Source organism: Cyprinodon tularosa, unplaced genomic scaffold (genome assembly GCF_016077235.1).
Source record: "Cyprinodon tularosa strain WSP-4 unplaced genomic scaffold, ASM1607723v1 ctg247, whole genome shotgun sequence".
NCBI lineage: Eukaryota > Metazoa > Chordata > Actinopteri > Cyprinodontiformes > Cyprinodontidae > Cyprinodon > Cyprinodon tularosa.
Window position 1 is genome coordinate 1,129,558 of NW_024038917.1, and position 25,486 is coordinate 1,155,043.

Sequence of the window (25,486 nt, forward strand, 5' to 3'; positions counted from 1 at the left end):
GAAACTAATCCTTGATCTTGCAAACTCTGCAGAGATGCATTTTTACTTTTACTTATTTATAATGTTTATTCTGGTAAATATTAGTTGGCTCGGTGCAGATAACTAGGAATATAACCTTTTTAAGATTGAACGTTTCGTCTTGGATATTCATAAACAAGTTAGTGTGTCCACTTTAACCTTAATCATTCCTGTGGTTCTTTGCCAGCTAGAAAAAATAAAAGGTTGTTTTCCTGTGGGCTTAGAATGAGTGTGTGCAACGGCGCACAGAAGTTGCTTAATCAGACTGGAATGCAGAGTGACTTTTTCCTGTCTCTATGGAACAAGCAAGAGAGAGAGACGGACAGAAAAAAAGTCTTTCGAAACACAAAGATATTTGAGTAAGTATTAACATACTTTATTCGGCTTTGAGCTAGAACTGTATTTAGTCTGTTTTAGCCTATAATCTATTTTAGGTCTTTTGTCATCTGCACTTAGGATTCTGATCTGTCTCTATATTAATCTTTAGTGCAGTAAACAGTTTTCATTCTACGCTTCACGTAGAATCATCTCATGTAATCTAAAGCATAACTAACCTCTTACATCTATTAATATACTCGGTTCTTCACTTCTTGAACCAGATCTGCTCCTTTGTTCTGTTTCAAGCATTATTATGTTAGTTTCCTGAGTAAACAGCTAGTCCTGATGCTGGGGAGAGAAAATATCTCACTTCAATAAACATCCTGGATTATTATTGTGAAACTAGTCTGAATGCTGATTTCTTAGTTTTACTTAAAGTTTTTACAGAGGTACATCTAGTGCATTATTTAAGGATTCATAGAATCTTTAATTTATGGAAATTTATTGTCATTAAATACTGCATAGGCTCCTGCTGATTTATTTTATTTTTTTTATTTTATGTTGTAGACAGTCTTAATTTAAGTTTCCTGATGTATTTACGTTTAGCAGCTTCTTTTGCATTCTCTAATATTTATATTCCATATAGTTTACAGGTACACATGTTAATCTTACATTGTACTTTGTGCCTAGATAATCACTAGGAGATTCTTATTGAATGTTTCTATTTAATTAATTTGAATCATGACCTTTTCTAACATAGTCACATAATTTTCACATGTCTCTATCTTCTGATTTAGTTCTTAATACTATAGACTGTTTGTTTTAAATCACTGAATTTGGGAACAATTCCAAAGTATTAGCAGCTGAGCTCTATGTAATATCCATTAATAGTTTTCCTACCTTACTATGACATTTGGCACAAACCGTGAGTCTTCCTTCAGAAAAGGTTTCAGGTTTAGCAGCGTCTGTGAAGAGAAACTTAAAGCAGAATAATTAGTACGTTGTTAATGCAGAATGTGCGATTAAAACCTGGTCCACATTGTGTCCTGCATTAAGGAGGCTGAGCCTTTGTACTGAAATAAAACTGGTCTGGAAATGTTTGATCTTTTCCATTCAAACATTTGATCAATTAATACATCATGTTTATCAACCTTAAACAGAGAATATACAGGTGCTGGTCATAAAATTAGAATATCATGAAAAAGTAGATTGATTTCAGTAATTCCATTTAAAAAGTGAAACTTGTATATTATATTCATACATTACATACAAACTCATATATTTCAGATGTTTATTTTGTTAAATTTTGATGATTACAAATGACAACAAATGAAAATCTCAAATTCATCATATCAGAAAATTAGAATATTACTGAAGACCAATAAAAACAAAGGATTTATAGAAATGTTGGCCAACTGAAAAGTATGAACATGAAAAGTATGAGCATGTACAGCACTCAGTATTTAGTTGGGCCTCCTTTGGCCTGTATTACTGCAGCAATGCGGCGTGGCATGGAGTCGATCAGTCTGTGGCACTGCTCAGGTGTTATGATAGCCCAGGTTGCTCTAATAGTGGCTTTTAGCTCTTCTGAATTGTTGGGTCTGGTGTATTGCATCTTCTTCTTCACAATACCCCATAGATTTTCTATGGGGTTAAGGTCAGGAGAGTTTGCTGGCCAATTAAGAACAGGGATACCATGGTCCTTCAACCAGGTACTGGTAGCTTTGGCACTGTGTGCAGGTGCCAAGTCCTGTTGGAAAATGAAATCTGCATCTCCAAAAAGTTGGTCAGCTGCAGGAAGCATGAAGTGCTCTAAAAATTCCTGGTATGTGGCTGCGTTGACCCTGGACCTCAGAAAACACAATGGACCAACACCAGCAGATGACATGGCACCCCAAACCATCACTGACTGTGGAAACTTTACACTGGACTTCAAGCAACGTGGATGAAGTGCCTCTCTTCTTTTCCTCCAGACTCTGGGACCTTGATTTCCAAAGGAAATGCAAAATTTACTTTCATCAGAGAACATGACTTTGGACCACTCACCAGCAGTCCAGTCCTGTTTCTCTTTAGACGCTTCTGACGCTGTCTGTGGTTCAAGAGTGGCTTGACACAAGGAATGCGACAGCAGAAACCCATGTCTTTCATACGTCTGTGTGTGGTGGTTCTTGAAGCACTCACTCCAGCTGCAGTCCACTCTTTGTGAATCTCCCCCACATTTTTGAAGGGGTTTTGTTTCACAATCCTCTCCAGGGTGCGGTTATCTCTCTTGCTTGTACACTTTTTTCGACCACATCTTTTCCTTCCCTTCGCCTCTCTATTAATGTGCTTGGACACTGAGCTCTGTGAACAGCCAGCCTCTTTAGCGATGACCTTTTGTGTCTTGCCCTCCTTGTGCAAGGTGTCGATGGTCGTCTTTTGGACAACTGTCAAGTCAGCAGTCTTCCCCATGATTGTGTAGCCTATAGAACTAGACTGAAAGACCATTTAAAGGCTTTTGCAGGTGGTTTGAGTTAATTAGCTGATTAGAGTGTGGCACCAGGGGCCATCAATTTTGAACCTTTTCACAATATTCTAATTTTCTGATATGATGAATTTGAGATTTTCATTTGTTGTCATTTGTAATCATCAAAATTAAACAAAATAAACATCTGAAATATATGAGTTTGTATGTAATGTATGAATATAATATACAAGTTTCACTTTTTAAATGGAATTACTGAAATCAATCTACTTTTTCATGATATTCTAATTTTATGACCAGCACCTGTAGTCATAATGAAGAAAACTGATTTCTAATATTTGAAATAACATCTGTAGATTCACTGTTGGCTGAATCTTTACAAATCATAGCTGGTAGTTTTTCAACTTAACTGTAAAAAAAACAAACTAAAAGTAAAATAAAGGTTCAAACAGCATCCCATAGGATTCAGGATGTAACCGTTGTAATGATTTACATAGTGGCAATAAGTAACATATTCTAAACATTTTGAAGCTTATTAATTACTGCTTTTAGTTTTCCCAATATTAATTCAGTCTTTGTAAAGTAAACATCAGCAGGTTTACACAGAATGTCAGTGTGAGTTCTGTCCCCCAAAGCTGGAAACATGTTGTTCTAAGATGAACAGAAAAAAGGAAAAGAAAAGAAAGGACAAAATCTTACTCTAATGTTATTAACTTATCTAAATCTCAGTGTTACTTAATTCTAATTGCATGAACTGATCAGCATGTTTTCTCTAAGTCCTAAAATGTCTCTGCTAAATGTGATATGAGATATTCTTCCTCATGCTGGTTCTAAGTCTCATAATGTGCTCAGCAAACTTCACATCACTCTATATTAAATACTGACCATATTTTGTTAAGCGTTTGCTTTAGAAAGTATCTGAACCAGAACGTAATGCATTATGATGTTACAAAATAGTTTTGCTATAAAGAAAATCATGACATTCAAAGATTTGGAATGCAAGTTTATATTAAGATAATCACAACAGCTCTAAGGCGTTGATTACAAATTTTGATTGTATTTAGTTTGCAATAGATGCTTTAGAATTAGAAGTACAGTTAAACCTATATGTTGTTTTGTAAGACAGAATAGAAATTATTTTAGACACCATGTAAATGTCAATGTTTTGCTGATCTCTGCTGTTGCACATAAATAAACCATAATTCACTTACTCTGACCATAAAGCTGTGTTAATTTGAGTATCTGATGTGTTTGGCTTTTTGCAGCTTCTTCACGTCCAGCAACCAGCGACAGAAACATCTCCTATTTTGGCCGAGCTTAATAATTAATTGAAGTTTTATTGATCTCAGCAGTGGCTGCCATCGTTGGGCACCAGAGAGCAATCAGGGTTAAGGGTCTTGCTCAGAGACCCAGAGTGGCAGTCTGTGGACAAGGGTTTCGAACCCGCAACCGCAGGATTCCAAGCTCTATGCCCCAACCACAAGGCCAGCACTTCCCTCCAATCTTTTCATGTCAGCTGCAGCACTTTCTAGTTCTGCCAGTGTTCTTTGCTCGAGCCGCTTCGGCTAGATGACCGTGATTCCACCAGTCTCCGCCTCATTCGGTCTCGGCTGCACGGCTTCAGTTCAACAGGCACACCTCGGCATTTAGTGATCAGCTGGTCACAAGTCTGGACGACTCTCATGCAGCTCCGAGCCCCCCTGGGCTCAGGGCACCGTATCCTAACCTTTCAGCCAAACTCATCTAACTCCTGTGTCTACATACCATTTTCATTACTCTGTAAAGTGCCTTGAGATGACATGTGTTGTGAATTTGGCGCTATATAAATAAACTGAATTGAATTGAATTGAATTGTAAATAATAATGCATGTTTTTTATGACATTTTATGTTTAAGACAAGCACAATACTGTTTTAGGTTTAATTAAATTCTCCATGTAAATATTCTGCCTTGTTAATTGTTTTATGAAAAAACAATTTATAAATCATAATTTTCCCATAGCAAAACCACTTTCCAGCTTTTGCTTCAAGGTGTTAAAAGGACTTCATTTTATTTATCTCTTACCCCTAATAATTGTTGAGTTGTATTTGTTCTATCAAGTTTCATCAAAAGTTAATTACATTAAAAAAAATCCTTAGCATAAATGCAACTTGCTCTTTTTGAAAATTCACCTTTAAGTATTGTTAATAATTAGTGTTTCACTTATTCACTTTGCTACAGTAAGATCAACATAACTCAGGAGTAATCTAATTCTGTCATCTATGTGCAAAGGAAGGATTTGTCTAATCATCTGGGGTTTATCATAATCAAATATAAGCTGCAGAATCAGTCCCTTTACATGCCGTACACAATATCATTCTATTGTAACGATCTGTACATTGTTTTCAGTTAAAAATGCTTCTAAACCCTCGGGCCCTAATTCTATTTTGATCGCCCCTGTGTGCACTCTGGAAACTGTGCTTCTCCTTCTGTCTCTCAGTGAAAACAAGCAGCTGTGTGTAGAAAATGTGTGTGTGTTGCGTTTCCGTTTGCCTCGGGACAGAATTCAGAACCATTTTTGGACCTTACTGGGTGGGTGGGAGGAGGGAGGGGGGGTTTACAGAACTTTTAGTACAAATCGATTTTCTACCTTTAACATGTTAATTTTAAGACATAGTAAGATGTAAATGTATTACTCAATATATTTCTTATAAAATCGACCATAGTTTTTCACTTTTTATAAACATTTGAAAAAGAGGATCAACACTTTAAATCAATAATTTCAGCTCCTCTCAAGGTTCACCTCCAGAAATCACAGCAACATCGATAGCATTTGCAAAACAACATAAACAAAATATAACTAAAACCAAACACTTTATAATAGAAAATGTCTAGACCAGATCCTATTTCTTGTGCACATTATTTGTATTTTCTTTTTCGAAAGTTTTGTCATTGTTTGTCTTGTAGTATTTTCCGATGACTTTGGTCCCACTCATTACTGAATTACTCAAAACGCATCCAAATAGAACGTGCAGAAATTCGACTTTTTGAGCAACAGGTTTCCTGCATACCTTTCTTATCATATGTCCGGACGTGGATGCATAGAGAGAATCCAGTTCTTCATGGGATTTTATGTTTATTGCCATATGGTTTAACATAACTGTAATCTAATTATCTGCTGTTTAATTCTACTATTGATCTGTTTATACTGAACCATAATAGAACTAATATTTTATACCCCAGACAGACATGTATACATTGAACAAACAACATAGAACAGACAGACAGACAAAGAACATAAAGACAGACAGACAGACAGACACATGCCGGCTTCTAACATAGTTTTGTTTATAATAATATATAGTCCTATTTAACAGATACAGAACGTCGTGGCGTTTTTAAGCTTCCAGCGTGTGTCTGTGTGTGTCAGCGCACACACAGACAGGCTCATAGGAGGAGAGAGGAAAAGGGAGGGGAATTGGAATGCAGGGGAGGCTTTTGCTAAGAAAAACTTGTTTTGAAACTTTTAGATGTTGTCTTACAAATTTTGAAACTTCTCTTATATCCACTGTTTACGCAACAAATTGTTCTGTAATAATTAACAACTTTTCGACCAAGTATGTTTAAACATTGGGCACGATTAAGCCTTTTCTGTTAGAACAAACGACTGGACACCTATTTTTCATGCAGCTCAGCTATTAGAAAATGTGACGCAGTTACAATTGAAGTGAAAGCAGACGTCTTTTGCAGATATAAAGTGATCACTTTCTTTCTTTTGTTTAGTCTTTTATGTTTTAGACTTATTTATGCAATTATTTTCACTTTTTATGTTTTGTTTCCTTATTTAATGACTTTTATTTCCTCCTGTTATTTTGACCTCTTATGTCCTCTGGGACACTTAGGAGAGGTTATTAAACATCTCTACATTTTGTAGGGACTAGATCTTACTTTACACTGTTTTCAGTCTGATTAAATTACAGTGATTAAGCAGATCTGATTACAGATTCTGGAAGGAGGTTTGAATTTAAACAGATGTTTTTAGTGTACACTTAGATTTCAAACACACATACAGAATCACACAGAGTCACACGTTAATACAGAATCACACGGAGCTCCTTAGACATTCATACCATTACATGCCATGGCAATTAATCGGTTGTGCACAGAATTCTTTAACTTCATAGACCCAAGCAGCCAATTTAAACTAATTTGCATGCACTTTCCAACTCTTTTATCAACTTTTCGGTCTGACAACATCAAAACAGAGCCAAGCTGCCCTGCTATTTCTTTCTCCGGAGATAAACAACTTCATACGAGATCTCAATACAGTCCCTCTGGACTCACAACAACAGCCCTTCGGGCTTCAGTCGAACTGCAACTCGGCGACATAATCTAGGAAATTCATTTCCTCACTAGAATGAGATATACATATTAGTTGCATCATTCATAATGATACATCACTTATAATCCGTGACCGCCAGTTTCCACCAATTTCTATAAAGTTATGGTGCAATCTCGCTTCAGCAGATTACTATTAATCATCCAAAAACAAAAATCCGAGCCAGTTCTCGACAGCTACTATTTATCTCAAGATGCCAATTTATGCTGCAGCACATCCGGTGACAGAAAGGTGAATCGTTTACATTGATTCCGTGGCCAGTAAGAGCTTTCTGCCTATACTAATTAATAAATAGGAGGGTAAATTTAACTTACCTCTCCTTTTGCTTAGTTTTTTCTTGTTTTCACCCGGGAGGTCCTGATTCAATTCAATCCGGCCAAAATGCACCAATTGTGGAAGCTCATTGGTAGAATTCTCTTATGATAGGAAGAAGGCTGACGATTCACTCCATTGTCTCCGGAGGGGGAAACATTTATTTACAAAACCGAATTCATACAGCTGTCTTAAACACTTCATACATCCAGCGCTATGTCCTCACATCTGTAGTTTTCCCCCACCTTCAATCCATTGTGGGCGGCCTTTTATAGGCTCCACAACGCACTGTGTGGATGCCCGTGCACGACTGGACGCTCTGATAACATTTCCTGGAAGTTCTTGGCTAGTGACCGGATTGCGTGCGAGTCAGCCAGTAAGAAGCCTGTTTTTGCCAAGATTCGTACGTGACTCCGAGCTTGCAGACTCCCTGTTTACATGTTGCAATCTCTGTGTTGCTAAGTGAGCATAAGGTCAGAAACAGGACTACATAACGCAGTACAACTGCTTCCTTGTTTGGCAAGCCAGCCAGCATTAGAGACTTTATTATTACTAAGACTCATACTTGAACTTCAAGATGTACTGTTTTGTTGCTAAGTAAGTATAGGTCCATGTTGTAGGATATATTCTGATTCTGATTTCTGATATAAGACAATAAAACTGCTACTACAGAACCAGCAGTTAAATGTGAAAAATCTTAACATTAAGTGAAAGATGACAAAGGCTATAACAAAATCTGAAAATAAAATGACAAAAACATTTGGATCATTAAAGTTTTACCTTCCTAACTTGAAAACTAAAAATGGTACCAAGATCCAAACATTCGTTATGAACTGGATCTAAAACAATTCGGACTGATTTTCTCATTTTGTTTTTTTCTCTTTGTCTTGTTTTGTATCTGAAACTTTCCACTCATGATGGGGTATTTAAGCAACCACACCAATACATAACTCAAAGAAACTTTTACAGTACTTTTCCTCGTCAATGACTAGTTTGAATCAGAAACACAAAACTTTGAAGGAAATAGAAAAGAATGATTTCCATTAGGATGTTTTCTTCTGAACCCAGTTTTTATACTGTATACTGTGAGTATATTTCAATTTTTTTATTGAATTAATATGAATGCACCATGCTTCATAATAATAATGAATGCTTTTTTAAAGAATTTTCATTCAGTGCATGTGGTGCAATTTTAAATGCAAAGGTTTCTAAGATCAAGGTTGCACCTAAAATAAATATTACAAATATGTACAATGTGACCCTGAACTTATAGTGCTGTAACATTTCTGCCATGTGGAATTATCCATTTCTTGCATTCAGTTATAAGCATAGACAGGAAAGAGTCAAAGAAAAAGGGCAGACTCATTTACATATGGAGACTTTATTAGGAAAAGCTAAGGACAGCAAATGGTGCATCTCGAGTCTGGGTGATGAATAGCTGGTGCATCACAAAGTTGCCTCAGAGTAGTCTCAGTGTAACCTTAATTTGCATCAGTGCCCAGTTTTAGTATGTATTTATTAAGACCCTTAATGGTGGACACTGATAATGGTTATTTTTACTGGTCTCTTAAGGAACAGCTATTATTATTCTGCAATTCAAATAGGCTATTTTTGATAGTGTTGCATAGACTGTGAAAGAAAAGTTGTGATGTGAATAGACCATTAGAAATTCAAATGAGATGAATGGGTGTTAATTGCAGATTCTTTGTCCTTTATCTATGAAAAGTCAGCATTGGTTTTAAGTAAAACGGATTCCTTTACTGAATTTTTACAATGCAGTTTAATAACAAATATGTAGCTGGTTTAAATTTTTCTTACCTTACCTCATTCTTACCTTTGGATAGTCTCTTTTACAAAAGAGACTATTCAATAAATATGTATATAATCCTTAAAAGTGATCAGATTTAATCTGTTGTAAAATCTATAGGAAATCTACTAATATCAGTTTAATAAAATAATTTGCGTAGGTGTCAAAATCAATTTAACTTATGATCTTCACATTTACATTGTACTAAGCACCTGCTTACCCTAGATTTTCAACATTCAAGTTTCCAAGTAACCTCACTAATGATACAAATGATACATCTTTTGCAATACGGCAGCACACAGCGGACAAATGAATTACTGTAGAGATTGCCATTATGCTTGAAGGGGACTGCGGCAAGTTATACACCTATATACAATCCTACACAGAATCATAAAATACTATTTATAAATTTACCCATGTAAATGAGACTTACAGTGGTACCCATGTAAACTAAACTGGTGGTTATTATGAAGATGACCGATTTAAATGGGTGGTTGTTGTTGTTTTTTTCTCGACGGACTCACATATTTCTCCTGCCCTCGGCCCATGGTTTGTTTTAGTCAGAGTGCCCGAAGCAGAAGGAAACGAAATAACTGGACAACAGATGATTCCTGATCTCTGGCAGGAACAGCGGCTGAGAGAGCTTCAGAAACTGGACGAGCCGGCCAGGAGTCCCACCTTCTGTGGCTAAGGAAACGCAGCAGCAGAGGCGGCAGCTTGCCGCCCGGGCTAATTAGAGGCTAACCATCGAGGGTTAAGCAGAACGGTGGAAGACCGGATTTGTTTGCAGGCTAGAGAGAGGTCCTAAGGCAGGGTAGTGTAAGCTGATGCTTACCGTGTGGAGGACAGCGTGTCATCGGTGTAGCCTGCCGGGCAAACAGAGCAGGAAGAGACGAGGGCAGGCCAATACTAGGCTCTGGAGGCTAACTGCTGGAGATGGACAAAGGGCCACTGAGGATCTGAATATGATCGCTCTCCTGAAGAAGTTTATTAATGCCTAAAATTAACTTAATCTGCTGGCAAAATATGTTTGATTTTATTACTCTAGTGCCTGCAGTTTGGATTAAGTACGTGAAAATCGCCTTCCAGTCGCTGCGAACAGTAGCGGAAAACCGCAAGGATGCGACTGGGCCAGAGGCTGCTGTTGAATGGGATTCCTAGTGGCAGCACACCGCCGGTGTACGCGGGTCAAAGTGGCTCCGACACCTAAATAATATTTGAAGGCAGGATCGTTATCTGGATGAACTAACTGCACACATGCTGTCTTCAGGTGGACTTTCTCACTTAAAAACATATTAAAACTACTTTTTACCCACTGATCACAGCAAATATAACTGACATTGTTACAGGCAAAGAAAGGACAAGGTAGCTCCTCCCAACGTGCATCAGATCCACTTTTTGACCGAGCAGCTACAGCAGTAAAGATGCTTCAACCTTGTCTAAGAACTAAACTTGTACAAGCATTAAAAATAAAGCAGCACATGCATTTTTGCTGCTCCTGCTGCTTGTGGTGTGAAGGTAGCATTATAGAATAATGTCTGAAAGATGTATTCTCTCCTAGTTCTTCACAGGACAGGAATCTCAAACATAGCAGCAAATCTACTACTGAAGGGCTTAAAAAGAAAAGAATGAAATCGAGTCTAGACCTCAATCGTCTAAACCTCGGCTTAATACTGGGAAATAAGAGGCATTTTTTAAATTTACTTTTAACTGCTATAATAAATTATAAAAATTTTAAGTAATCGCTAAAACATAAGCAAACATATGATCTTTTAGCTAACAAGCAGGCAAAACTGGAAACTGAGTTGTATTTTGGTCCTTCTTTCCATTTTTTGGCAGATGACATATGTTAACTTCTCACTTGGCAATTCTTAGCCCATTTCATCATTAGCTGAGCTTGATGAAATGGGTTTGCATGTATGTGCAACTAGGAGAAGACAAGGAATTGTCTTAACCCTTCTTCCGACTGAAAACTTTTTGAACTTTATTATAAAAAGGAAACATCTCAGGGTGTGGCTATTAAGCAGGTGAACCATAGTTATTTCTAAATTGAAATAAATTAGTTTTTACATTTGGGATTTTTTTTTTAAATCTACGTACATTTTTTATTTATATGTGCTCCAGGAGAAGTGTAAAAAGTAAACATACTAAATAAGTCATAGTTTCCTTACTCAATCCCCCACACTGCTCTCTTTTTTTCTTTTTTTCTCCCTTTAATCAATTTTTTTTATAAATGGACCCATGGGTGGTTGTGTCTCCCAGGCCTCATGCCATGCTGTCTTTTGAAAACAAACCTGTGCAGATCGGTCTTGAACAGTTGTTTCATCTAGTCATCCTGGGCCTGACGAGATTTGACTGGTCCAATCCCAAGTGAGCTCTGCATCTCAGCGGCTAACCATCACCTTCCATAAACAACGTCCTGAACAACGTCAGATGTTGGGTTTCATTTTAACTAAAGCCATTTTACTAGGCATGTGGAAACTGGGCTGAAATAAACTTTTTTTTTTCTTCCATAAATCTAATTTCGACTGAGTTCTCAAATTAAAATCAAGCACATTGAAGCTGACAAAAATTAAGCACCTTTTTTCTTTTTAACTTAACTGTAATAAACAAGAAATAAATTATTATTAAAAAACAATAATTTTATTGTGGCGAAGTGGTGAAGGAGAGTCTCTGGAGACCAGCAGAGAAAGAGTTTCTAGATTCTGGCTGTGAGGCCAGTGGCGAGGAAAGACACCTGAAGGACAGCCAGGAGGCTGGCATATCAGCAGCAGGAACCTTGGAAGCCAACGTCTTAGCAACAGGAACCTTGGAGGCTAGCGTCTCAGCCAGGGCCGGCGATTGCTATAGGCGAGATAGGCAATTGCCTAGGGCGACAAATGTGTTGGGGGCGCCCTCTAGCGTCGCCCTTAGGCTTACTTCCCATTAATCATAGAATTAGAAAAAAAAGCGAATTAAACCGGTTATGAAGCGTCCGTCAGTTTGACTTAACCTTACGTATATATAAATAGCAAAATATGAACAAATAAATATACCACCGTTTTTTTATTTATTTTTTCACATTTAAGAGAAAATCGGAAAAGATTCTGATCACTTTTCAAGCGCCCTCCAACCCGGAAGTCGTGACGTCAGAACGGGAGCGTTCATGGCGATCTACTGCACTAAATGCGATAGCCAAAACGAGAAATCTGAAAGCAAAATTTCGACTTCAACCGAGTGATTCCTACCAGGAGACCATTCTGATGTATCGGAGGAAGAATATTTGTGTCTGGAGCCTCACATGTTCGACCCAGATGTTTCAGATGAAGAGAAGGCAGCGGACGAACAACAGCGAGTCGGACAATGAGTGGAGATTGGACGTCAACAGGTGTTATGCCCGAAAGTGCATGCCTGCCGAAATATGCATCCCCAGTCGCGGGAGCGCGCCTCGCTCTGTTGAACTGCATATCGACGAGGAAAACGGATTAAAATATGTTCAATGGAGCTTAGGTTCTTATATTAATGATATAAAAACGTTTAAAAATACCTCTCGTGGGAAAAAAGTTGTGGTTATTTGGCAGATTAATTTACAAAAGTACGGATTTTTTGAACAACATTAAATCCAAAGATTTTGACCATGGTACGGCTGATTTATTTGTTGTGGTCTCTTGTTATTTACACACAACACTAAACCGTGATAGCCGACGTGAGTTTGGAGTTTGCAAAGGTTTCTCTTAAGTGGAAAATCAAACGCGCATCTACACAGCACAGCGTTCACAGACCAGTGAGATGCGTTCGCTGCGCGTCAGAAAGCTATGGTCCATTCAGGAGCATTGGAACATTTTAAACTTACAAGAATGAGGCATAAAACAAAACTGTATTTTACTGAACTGTATTCTATTTTTTTTTTTGTTTGTTTATGCATCTCACTGGTCTGTGAACGCTGTGCTGTGTAGATGCGCGTTTGATTTTGTTGACTGGGGATGCATATTTCGGCAGGCATGCACTTTTGGGCATAACACCTGGAGATTAGATGAATGGTAGGACAAGTTTTTTCTTTTAACAGTTCAAACATTTTTTTTGTATGTTGACATCATGTTTTTCTCAGTATATATGCAGCAGAATTATGTGCTATATTATTAGCTTGAGAATGGGTAGAAGATACTAATATAAATAAAATATTTTGTAGTGATTATCTGCATTGAGTATTCAAAAGGGATGTACAAATAATCATCAAAATGGGCTTGCACTGATGAGCATCAACCAAGAGGTCTCAAATAAAATCTCATTTGATGATACCATCAACGAATTTGCCATTAGGAAGTCCAGACGAGTCAAATTTTAATGCTGCATCAATTTTGAAGGTGAATTGAAATATCTGAAACAACTGATAGATAGAACTACAAGAACTTCAAACATTTAATTTTGTAATGGTATTCATAAAAGCACTTTTGTTTGTAGAGGGTTAATCCTTTCTTTAATCACTAATCAATGTCAGAAATCAGGGTAAATATACCTGATATATTTTATTTAGAGGAAAATTTTGTTTATCTCATTTCTATTTATGTTCAAATGATTTAATTGAACTGGAACAGAAAATTTAATTTAATGTTTATTAATTACTTTTTTATGTAGTCCTTGGTTGAAGAATTTCTTAAATTTATTATTTGTTATAGTTATTTGGTAATTTCTGAAATTGATTTATTTAATATTTGTTTAATGTGTGTTAAATTTGTTAATTATGGGGGGGGGGCGCAAAACTCAATCTCGCCTAGGGCAACCAAAGAGCTAGAACCGGCCCTGGCCTCAGCAGCAAGAGGCATGGGGACCGCAGATTTCAACACAGGAGCCTTTGGGACCACCAACTGTAGCAAAGGAACCTTGGGGACTGCCGACTAGGGCATAGGAGCCTACGGAGAGGCGGCGCAGCTTAAGACCCACGATTAGGCTGCGCAGCTTGAGACTCACAAAGAGGCTGTGCAGCTTGAGACCCACGAGGGGCAGTGCAGCTTGAGACCCACAAAGAGGCGGTGCAGCTGAAGACCCACGAAGGTGCTGCAGATTCACCATGAGGCACTATAGATGGAAAAGGATGCCTCTGGAGGGTCCTAGAAGACTAGGAGCACCCACAGTGGGGTCAGGAAAAGAGGAGCACTCACAGAAGGGCCAAGGAGACAAGACGCTCCCACTGAGGTGCCTAGGAGGCAAGGAGCATCCATTAAGGGGCCTTGTAGGCAAGGACTGCCCACTGAGGGGCCATGGAGGTAAAGGGGCATCCGCTAAGGGGCCTTGGAGGGAAACTCTCACAGAGGGGTTTCAAAGAATGATCCATCATGTGGCTCAGGAGTCTCTAGAGGGCACAGACCGTACTCTGAGGTCTCTGGATGGCACAGAGCATGCTTAGGGGTCTCTGGATTACACAGAGCGTGCTTAGGGGTCTCTGGATGGCACAGAGCGGGCTCACTAAGAGGATATGACTGTGGTGAGGGAGAACTAAGAGGTTCTGGTTGTGGTGAGGGAGAATTAAGAGGGTCTGATTGAGGAGCTAGGATACTGAGAGGAGCTGACTATGGAGAAGAGGTTTCTGGTTCACTATAGAGCTCTGGCTTGGGGACTGGCCCGATATAGGGCCCTGGCTCGGGGACTGTCCCGCTAAAGGGATCTGACTCTGGCATTGCCCGCTAAAGGGCTCTGACAAAATATTAACTTAAATTTTGCAAATACAAAGGCAGACCTTACTCTACAGTTGTTGTTGGTTTTAGAAAAGCCATTTTAAATTAGCCCCAGAAGGACTATTTCCTGGTCCTACCCTTCTCCCCTGCTCCACCACTCTTAGCCTCTAGAAGCCAGCCTTGGCAAGCCATAGCCTATCCCTGTCCATTCTAACTGGCAGAATTCTCAAAATGTCCTACTGCTGTCCAATTGCCTCTCTCCTGTGTTCACCAATGATCTTTCCTCAGGAGTATTATAGGATCTTCTGCAGTGCTCCTTCTCTCCTCCATAGTCTGCCTCTATTACCAGCCTCTGCCACTTGTAGCCTGTACCCACTTTTTTCCCGGCTTGCTTCGCCAATCTACAGCTGTGCACCTCCACTCTCCTCTTGAGCTGCCTTATCTCCTGGCCCTGGTGTGCTGTCTGCCTAGTGGGCTCCTATGATCTCCCGCTGAGGTTCCTTTGCTCCAGAAGGAGGCATGGCTGGCCACCTTGTCCCAGTTATAGTGCTCTCACACCCACACTGTCACACCTCCAAATGCCCTCATCTTTGCCCTGTTGTCAGGGCGATGGCACAAAGTATTATGTTATTAGAGAAATATCCTTTGGAAAGACATTTTAAGTAATGCAAGAGCAGCATTTGCAAAGTGTTAGATATTAAACAGAATATACCCCTCTTTTAAAGGGATACTCTAAAAGGACTAAAATTGTAAGGCTCGGAACACAGAAAGTGATTTGACAAGTTCTCTGTTCCATTGGAAACTTAAATAACTTTGAGCTTCACAACTTCCTAGTTAATCTGATGTAGAGAAAATCTTTATCTTGTTATTTAAAGTCTACATGTTTTTAAAATGCCTGACAAATTTTGACGTCATTTTAGTTTTAGAAAAGGGAAATGTACTGGACTGAAGCCCATATGAACTCGCACCTAAGATACTAAATGTCAAACACAGAACAAACAGCCCAATTGTTTTTTTTTTTGTTTTTTTTTTTTTTACCAGTTTAGCAAAACCTCCTGATTTAGTTTAGGACAGTCCTTGGTAGGGAAATGTTTTAAGTGTAAAAGAAAACCCCAAGAAGTTGCAAGAAATGGGTATAATTTGGTTTCTCTGTGGCTGATTTATGTGATCTTTTTTTTAGGAAGTTTGTGCTAAGCAGGCTAATGAGAAGCACAGAGCTGTTGAATGATTTAGTGGGGAGATTGAGCATGCACTGAGGGTAGGTCTTAAGACAAATTCCCGTTTTATTCCCTAATTGGTGTGAGGCAGAAGCGAGGCTACTTTTGCCTTGAAAGATGACAATTAAAAAGGTTACTTACGTTCCTGGTGCAGTAAAGATCCGCAATTAGAGAAAAATGGCACAAGGGGAATTGTGTCATTTCTTTTGAATGGTTTTCAGTAAACAGATGAAAAAAATGGTCCTACTTTGGCATAAGTTCAGATAATTTTTAAAAGTGGATAACTCAGTCTGTTCATAGATATCATTACATATGGGGGCATTTTGATTCATTTGATAATGGAAAAAATGCCAATGAAGGTACATTCATTTTGCTTTGGAAAAGTAAAATGAATATTTTACTGTGAATTGAGTCTTTGAGACCTGACCAAAAAAAAAAAAAACGATATCCTGAATATCATATAACCACAGCTAGATTGCTTTTACTGCAACTTCCCTGTGCATTCAGATATCATTCTTAGATCTACCTTGTCATCTACGTTGTTTACAAACACAAATGTCCAAGTAACAGGAAACAATGACCAAATAAGGGGCTAAATCAGGAGTAGCCACATTTACAGTTGTGATTGTTAACTACTTTACCAGAACCAGAAATCATTTCTTCAGTAGTTTAGGTTCCAATAGCTTGTCAGCTAGATAATACATGTACCTCATGGAACATAGAACATTGCAACCCCAGACCCTGTCACTTGTTGTCAACTGTGTCATCCTTTGGACACTTAAGACAGATCATTACAGACTGCAAAAAAAAACAAAAAAACATGGGCGGTAATATTGGAGAAGCTCTGATGTTATCATCACACCATCACTACTTGAATTGTGTCAGACTTTCTCAGAATCTTATGCTTGTTTATATCACCTGCCTGTTAAATCTCCATGCCCATTAAGTTAATCAATAATGAAGAGATAATCAGTATCATAGATGTTTCCAGAAAATGACCAGAATGTCATTGCCCAACTAAACATTGCATCAGAAATGGTTTGTTTTGGGGGCTTTTTCACAAAAAAAATAAGGAAATGTTTAACAAAGCTTAATCTCGGACACAGTGATTTACAGCTGGCATAGAAGAAAACGTTTAGCTGGTTAAGGAAAAAAAAATTTTACAGGAAGGCCTGCTTTTCAGAAAGGTGTTGGATCTAAGTGTATTTGCTGTTCTTGTGAATACCTACTTTGACCCTTTTACAACTGTAGCAGAAGGAGGATGAATTTCATGTTTATTCAGCACATGGAGCAGCCCCTGGGACAAATCACACTCAAGACTGGCGGTTGCCTCTAGAGGTTGAGAGACCCACCAAAGGGTGTGATGCTAAATATGGAAATTGCAAGGCATACTCCTGAATGCATATTTACAGTTCTGCTATTAATCGTGTTTAAGAACTTATTCTCTCTCCCTCTCTATATGCTCTTTCATTTTCAACTGCCAATATGTAGAAGTAAACGGAAATTAATACACAGACATTTTTAAAGGCTTGTCTTGTCCCTTTTTTTGATTTCTCTGAATGCTTATACACTGAGAGATGTCTGTTTTTGTGCTTACATGCCACTGCATTCTGTTTTATTCTTGTTTCATTCTAACTATGACTTGAGTCGTCACTGTTAATATGAGCTTGTATTCAATCATCCCGTCATCTTCTTAGATCTGTGGGAGAGAGAGATTTCGGAGGCAGCTCAACTGGGGGCTAAACTCAGTGAGAGTGGCTTCTAAGATCTCAGATGGATGGATGTTGGCTGCCATGAGTTAGACAACACCGTCTGGTCCGGTAAATGTACTGACAGTGATCAACAAAGAAGTGTTGTTTTACCTTTTTTTCACTTTCTCTAAAAAAATCTTCTTGCAGTCTCAAAGATCAACTACTCAATTTTCTTTTTCTTTTTTTTTTGTTCTAGTTGTCAAGTATCTTTTTTTTTTTTTTGTTGAGGCTGTTGAAGTAAATGAGATTTCCCAAAGAGCAGTGTTTGCGGAGAAGCACTCAAAGTGATATTGACATGTTGTCAAGCTGGTGCCCGTCTCTGAGGATCTCTTGGGTTGTTGACAGGCCTGAGCTGCGATCATGATTTTTCATTTTTTTCTCTTCTTCTGCCGTTGAATAATTTCAGCCTGTCTTCCAGAAACGACCAGTTTCTCCTATTTTTAGTCTAAAGTCTAACCTTTCTCAGTAAAGTTAGTCAGAGCTTGACTGGCAACACCTGCTCAAAGGCTCCTAGGAGATCACCTGTCTGAAACATGGCCGAGAAAGACTGCAGTGATTAAGCAGAAAATTGTTAACAGGAATGAAAAAGCAATGTAACGTGAAAACTGGTTGAATAGCTGACCAATATATTTGAATGATAGTGGTTTTTAATCAGTCTTTTAACATTGATTCTGCTTTCTGCTTTTCCTTGTTTCTCAGTTAGGCTTGCTGGCTTACAGGTAAGAAAAACGTTTTTTTCTTTATTTCTAAGGTAGTAGTTTCAAGTTGTGCATTTAAATGCAGTCTAAGTATTTTTGTGCTTAGATTTCACAGTGCCCTTAGATTTATTGGAACCACTGGTAGGAAATATATTATCTCATAAAACTTGTACATTTCTATTTTTCCTCCCACCTCATCATTCTACCTTTAAGTGATACGAAAAATATCACTCAAATATAATATAATATACTATATTATACTAAAATATAATTCTAGATCGTGACAGGTTTATGCGAGTACACTTTTGTTACCTTTAAAGCAACGGTTAGGCAAATGTTTCGCTTATTTATACTTTGGGGCTTTCACCAAAAAGTTGACTTGTTGACAAGTAGACTTAATTAAGCTGAGTCAACTCATATCTGGCCAACTTCGAAGTTATGTGTAAGAATCACTCCCTGTAGTTCTTTGTGTTCTTAAGTAGTTAGTGCAATCTTTTTTTTTTGGATCAGAACGGAAAGAACATTAGTAAATACTGTGTCTGGGACCTTAGAATAGCTGGAGAAATGAGGAAGGTGTATGGTGTAAGGGTGGCGGTTGAGTGGGGTGGGGCAGGTCTTCCTTCTGAATGGGGTGAAGTGTGAGTTGAGAGTTTTCACTTACTTTGGGGAGTGTTGGCCTAGTGATTAGAGCAGTGTGCTTTTGCTCTGAGAAGGTTGCAAGTACCCAGTTCGATCCCCACATCCAGCACTCTGGGTCTCTGAGCAAGACCCTTACCCCCCACTGCTACCCAGGTGCTGCACAGTGGCAGCCCACTGGGGATGGGTTAAATGCAGAGAGTTAATTTTTCCATTGTGAGATCAATAAAGTTAAATTTCTATCAATTTCGAATTTCTATATAAGAATCTGTTGAGGTTGTCAGTCATATCTTATATATTGTAAAATGGGATCAAATGAAGCAAAAATGAGTCAATGATCCTAAATGTTCACAGGGAATAACATAAAATGGTTATTTGAATAGTGTAACCATGGTCAAGAGCTTATATAATATCATACTCAACCAAACTAGTTTCTAGGGCTGCAACTAACTATAATTTTGCAAATCGATTTATCTGTTGATACATTTTTTGATTAATCGATTAATAAGCGGATAGCGAAATGTTCCTTAAAAGAGATTTTTTTTAACAAAATTAAACTAATTAAAAAAGTTCTGTATAGATCATATTGACAGACGAAAAAGGTTTTTTAATCTTAAATGCAAAATGTGGATATATTTTTTTTGCAATTATAATTACTACTCTAAGTGGGTTGCTCTGTCAGCTAAAGGCATGTTTTAGAGTCTCTATACTGCAGTTAACGATTAATCGATTAGTAAATTAGTTAATGATTATTTTCAATAATCAATTAATCATGATAAATCTGATTAGTGTTTTCAGTCATAATAGTTTCCTGTTTGATAAGTTATGAAATGACAATATAATGGATTAAAACAAGTCGAATGGCCATTTAAATTCTCCTCCCAGTCGGAGATCAAACTGGGCCCCTCAAAAAACATATTTTTAAAGCATCTGCTTTAGCTAACATGGAATCTTATAAAATATACTTTCACAATACCAACAAATCTGGACACCTATTCTGCCTTGAAAGTACATTGCTTGAACTTGTGATAGAGATATAGCAATACTGGAATATTCTTCTGTTTGTTTGGAAGACATATTGCCTTCATGTTGGAGCTGTCCTCAGGATAGAAATGCACAGTCAGAGGCTACCAAGGTTGAATGGTCGAGGTTATCAGACAGCTGTGTGACATATTGTTCTGATATTTTGCTGTTTGGACACCTCCTGGGCCTTCGCCAGCACATCTTTTCATACCCTCTTGCAACACATGAGGTTAGAAAAGCTCAGATGAGAACCTCATGGCTGTTGACCATAAAAAGAGCATCAGGGCAATGAGCCACAAAGAACTGCCGGGCAACTGAAAGGAGGGCGTTGAATGGGGAGGGAGATGATTAGAAAAACGAGGGCCAAAAGAGGAGGCTCCTGAATGAATAAAAGGGAAGTATGAGAGGCTGACAGGAAAAGGTAGAAGAGTAATAAGACACAGGGAGAAAAGGGGGAGAGAAAGTGTTCGTTCTGGGCAAATGGGAGCTCTGTTACTCCAGCTGGGACCATAAAACAGCAGGTGGATGCCATCATTAGGTCTGGCAGATGAAGCAGGAATCCCAGAGTCCCAGCTCTCTCTGTGCATCTCTGCTGGCGCCAACACTCATCCTCTCTAGGAATCAAGCACTGATGGCATGACATAAAACATGACACTAAGATGGGAGGGAAAATGAAATCTGGTTCAGTAATGACTTGACTCCTTAGAACAAGTAAAACCAATGTTAAAACTGAACTTGTGCAAACAATAAAATACAAATTGGGTGTTTTTATAAACAAGTTCCATATATATCGCTATATTAGCAGTATAGTTGTTCACTTCCCAGCAAGCACTAATGCACATAGGGTCTGATCTTTGACAGTTCAAATAAAGAGTGCTAAATTGCTTGTACAAAAGAATCATTGACATGCAATTATAAGGTGTCCCACTTGTGATCTACAAAGGCTATGTGCACAATAGATATTGGATGAAAAACCGGATTTAGGTGTAAAAGAAATGCAATTTCTTGCAACAGTTTTGGATTGGTATTTCAATTTAAGGAATCTCAAAGTGCTACAAAAATATTTTCTAATTGAATTTGTAGAGAACTTATTAAATTGATTTTATTATCTAAATAGCATATTATCTATATATGTATCTTCAATCTATCTACCAACTAAAGAATCACGTTATTTGCTTGTAGGATCTGTTGTTAAATATGTAAATGCCTAGCTAGTTGAATTAAAAAGGCTTGAGCTTTTTACTTTAAATAGAAAACCATATCTTCCTGTACATTCAAATGTGATTTAGAAACAGATAGATAGATAGATAGATAGATAGATAGATAGATAGATAGATAGATAGATAGATAGATAGATAGATAGATAGATAGATAGATAGATAGATAGATAAAAAAATCTGCCTTTCAAGCTGTTTCTAATAATTTAGGGCACTAAGACTTCTGTCGCACATGAGTTGATGTTCACAAGGTGGTGTTCCAATCTATTATCCCTATATTGCTTATTTTTTCTCCTATTGGAAGTCTTTAATATTTAGCTAGAAGTGTACCTACAAGCTGTCGTGTGGGATGCTGGCTTGATGGCAGATGAGAGCTGCCATAACAGAACCCTCTAGGTGCCCTAAGGGCTAAATGGATGAGTGCAGCATGGCACTTTCAGAAGGTACTCCATTGCTCTGATTCATCTTCCCTCCCTGTGTTTTGCCTGCCATTAGAGAGTACTTCTAAGTGGTTTGTATAACTCTTTAAAAATGTTCTTCTATGAGTCCCTTCAATGTTAATCTTTATGTGATGCTTAGTGAAAATGCAATTGGGCATTTGAGTAAAAGAGTTCTTGTTTATCATGGGATTAAGAATTTACTGCTTACTGTGGAAAGAGTAGAAAATATACTTTATAGAACTTTTTTTTTTAATGACTGACATGCTTGCTGTTGCTAAAGTCTTAACAGATTAATGTGATAAATCCCAACTCAACATCTGTACTTCTTTTATTTTCTTTTATGAATACTATATATTCATTCAATCAACTACAGTACACAGCAGAAACTCGTTAAATTAAAATGTAGTCAATCAGTGCACACAACCACTCACTGAGCAGTTGTGATGGGGATGATCTCCCTGATTTTGTTGTTTTGACTGCAGCAGCTCAACTATCCATCTTTTTGGTTTTTGATTGGTCTTTCGCTGCTGTTCAGCCTTTTTTCCCCCTCTGTGGCCTCAGCAGGGAGCAAAGTGGTATGTGGAAGCATGTCATCCCCCTGATTTTCTTTTTAAAAGCCGACCCTGATGCTTTTAAATGCATCATCAAGGCAATGGGCTGTCCAACCTGGTTACAAGTTAACCAAATAAACACTGACAATGAAATTAATAATGCATATTGTTTGCGAATGCCTCAGCTGGATGATTTGACTGATGTATGCAAAGATGGTAATTTATTGAAAGTAAATTCATGTAATTGTGCAGCAGAACTTGATGAAGCAAAAGAAGGTGTCAGCACGGCTTCCATCATCATCAGAAGAAAGAAATCATTAAAGAGAAAAAAACAAATCCAACTTCAAAGCATGATGCAGAACAAACACTTATTTTATGGATGTGTTTCATTTAGACCAAAGTTCAGAAAGCCTGTTATGGTAAATATGTCAGATTTGTTGTTAGTTGTTTGTGGATGTGAGTTTTGGATTATTTATTTTTCTCCCAATCCATTGGGATGCAGGCGTGCTTTCTACACATATCAAAGGTAGTCAGTGTACATTTGATTTGAAGATCAGGGGAAACAAGAGCTTAAATGTAGTTGTCATTGTCGAGACAGATTTGCACAGCAAAGATATTCAGATGGCAAGACAATCACAGTGTCTAACTTGGTAAAAATAGTTTACAGTGAGACTGCCTGTTTATTTAGTCATGATAAGAGAATGTCACAGTGCAAAACATATCTACTTTGCTGACTGGTCTAAAGAATCAGAAATGCATGATGTTATATTTATTATTTCTTTTATAATTATGTAATTATTTTATTATACAAGAGTTGTAATATTAAAATTAGCAAATTGTAATGTGGAATCAGAACATGTAAAGTCATATATATGAATGCACCTCACATTGCAATAGTATCACTATTTTTATTCAAATCCATTTTGTCTGCTTTATCTTATAACTTGAAAAAATACTAATATATATAATTTTTTTTTTTTTTTTTTTACTTAAATTTAAAAGATCCAATCTGGGTTTTTGAATTGCAGCCCAAAAACAAATACTGCATAGCCATTAGCTGGAAGAAAATTAAAAGTTATTTTTTTTTATTTTTTTTTAAATCCAATATGAAAATTATGTGTAGCATTAATTTCCATTCAGCCCATTTTATTCATGCTTTCTCAAATCAAATCCACTGCAACAAGTTCTATACCAATCCAATCCAACTTAATTTATAAAGCACTTTAAAATGTCTTGAAGGATCAAAGTGTTATTTGCTGAAACAACAAAAAATTACAGAAATAAATGCATAAAAGACATCATTAAACTAAATCCAGAACTATAAAAGCTATAATAAAATAAAAACAATTTATCACAGGCCAACATCAACATCTCACATGATTTTGAAATCCAAGGCAAAAAGATGAGTTTTTAGAAAATCACACAGGGAGGTGCATTGGAAGGTTGTTCCACATTTTTGGAGCTGCCACAGAGAAAGCACGTTCCCCCCTAACCTTCAGTTTAGTTATTCACCTCAAGAAGCTGCTGACCTATGTGAACAGGAGGGTCTATGAAGGTGCAGCAACACGGAAAATTAATATGGAGCAAGACTACTGAGGCACAATGATCAACAAAAAAAAGCAAACAAAAATAAAATGAATCCTAAAATGTACAGGGAGCCAGTGTAGTGAGGCTAAATGGGGCTAATGTGCTCATATTTAGTTGTCTTAAAGGATAACCAAACAAGAAGTAGAGTCCACTTCTGAGTAATGTAATCTAAGTGTTTTATGTCAGCAATTGACAACAGGCTAAGCAAGGAAAACAGAAAACATAGAGGGATATTTGGGTGAGATAGGGCTAAAAGTAAGCTTTATTGCTTTGTATGCAGAAAAACAAAACCATATAGTAGGATATTCTAGGGGCAGGACCAACCTGTGAGAGCATTTTCTTAAAGGAGGTTTCTATGGTAAACTTTTTTTTAACATAGTTAAATATCTTTGATTTTCTCCAAAGTCAGCAAAGCGGAAGCTCCTTTTATAATACGCTTTAAGGTTTTTTGATAATTTTCACACAAACAGTTGTCTGATAGAGCTTTTTGCTGATGGATTTGAAGGCCATAAGTATTGTACCTAAAATCTTCCCCTGAATGTCGAGGATGTGAAATCAGCAGGATACCAAATTTTTAAAGAGGATACCAAAAACCCCACCCCTTGTTGTTTTTCTTTTACCGTGGTGTGTCTTTTTGGCTATAAATCAGTCTTTCAACATCAGACAGCAACTGCAAACAAATCACTCATAACTTTAGTTATGTGTGCACTCACATCACAATGGCCTATTTTTTAAAGGGCCCACCAGACAGGATGTGACAACTGATGCTGAACATTAATAATGCACACCATATGTTCTGGACAAATATCTGAGCATTATAAAATGTGATTTCCCGTGTCAGCCGTTAATTAATGGTTGTTTATAAAAAAAAAAGAAAAGACTGAGATGTTGGACATGATTAAAGAAACTGAAGTTTGCTGTAAACACAGACATCGTATGACGGTTAATGAGATAAGAGGGAATAAATTATTGTCACTTAGTGTCTGTTATATTCTTTGTGAGCACTATGAAGGGAGCAACATCTTATTGAAGCAGTCTTTGTTGTAACTTATTTGAATACTGGAATCATTTGCATATTAATTATCATGTTAGAGCTTATGAAGAAGTTTGATGATTCCTATGTTATATGTGGTTACAGAGGGCAGCTTAAATATAGATATGCTGCACTTTATTGTGCCTTAACATGTTAAATCATTCTTAAGAATTGAACAATCCTTCTTTGTAAATATCCTTTCCTTTTTTTCTCCCTTACCAACTAAGATTTTTTTTTCTGACATCCCTCTGAAAGACAAAAACATTACTATGCTGTCCAAACAAATTTTTGTTAAGGCAAAAGTTCGGTCAACAAAGAATAACCAGTGGGTCATTATGCATACCTATAACTAATATGTTCACAGTGATTAAATGAATCTTACGTTA

At 37.4% G+C, this 25,486-nt stretch overlaps 1 long non-coding RNA gene across 1 annotated transcript; it reads left to right on the top strand.

The window, feature by feature from the left end:
• Positions 1-218: 218 nt before the first annotated feature.
• LOC119785376 lies at positions 219-4,930 on the top strand. The gene is made up of 2 exons (XR_005281031.1): positions 219-377; positions 4,066-4,930. It is a non-coding gene; the product is annotated as an uncharacterized LOC119785376 (long non-coding RNA).
• The last annotated feature ends 20,556 nt before the right edge of the window (positions 4,931-25,486 follow it).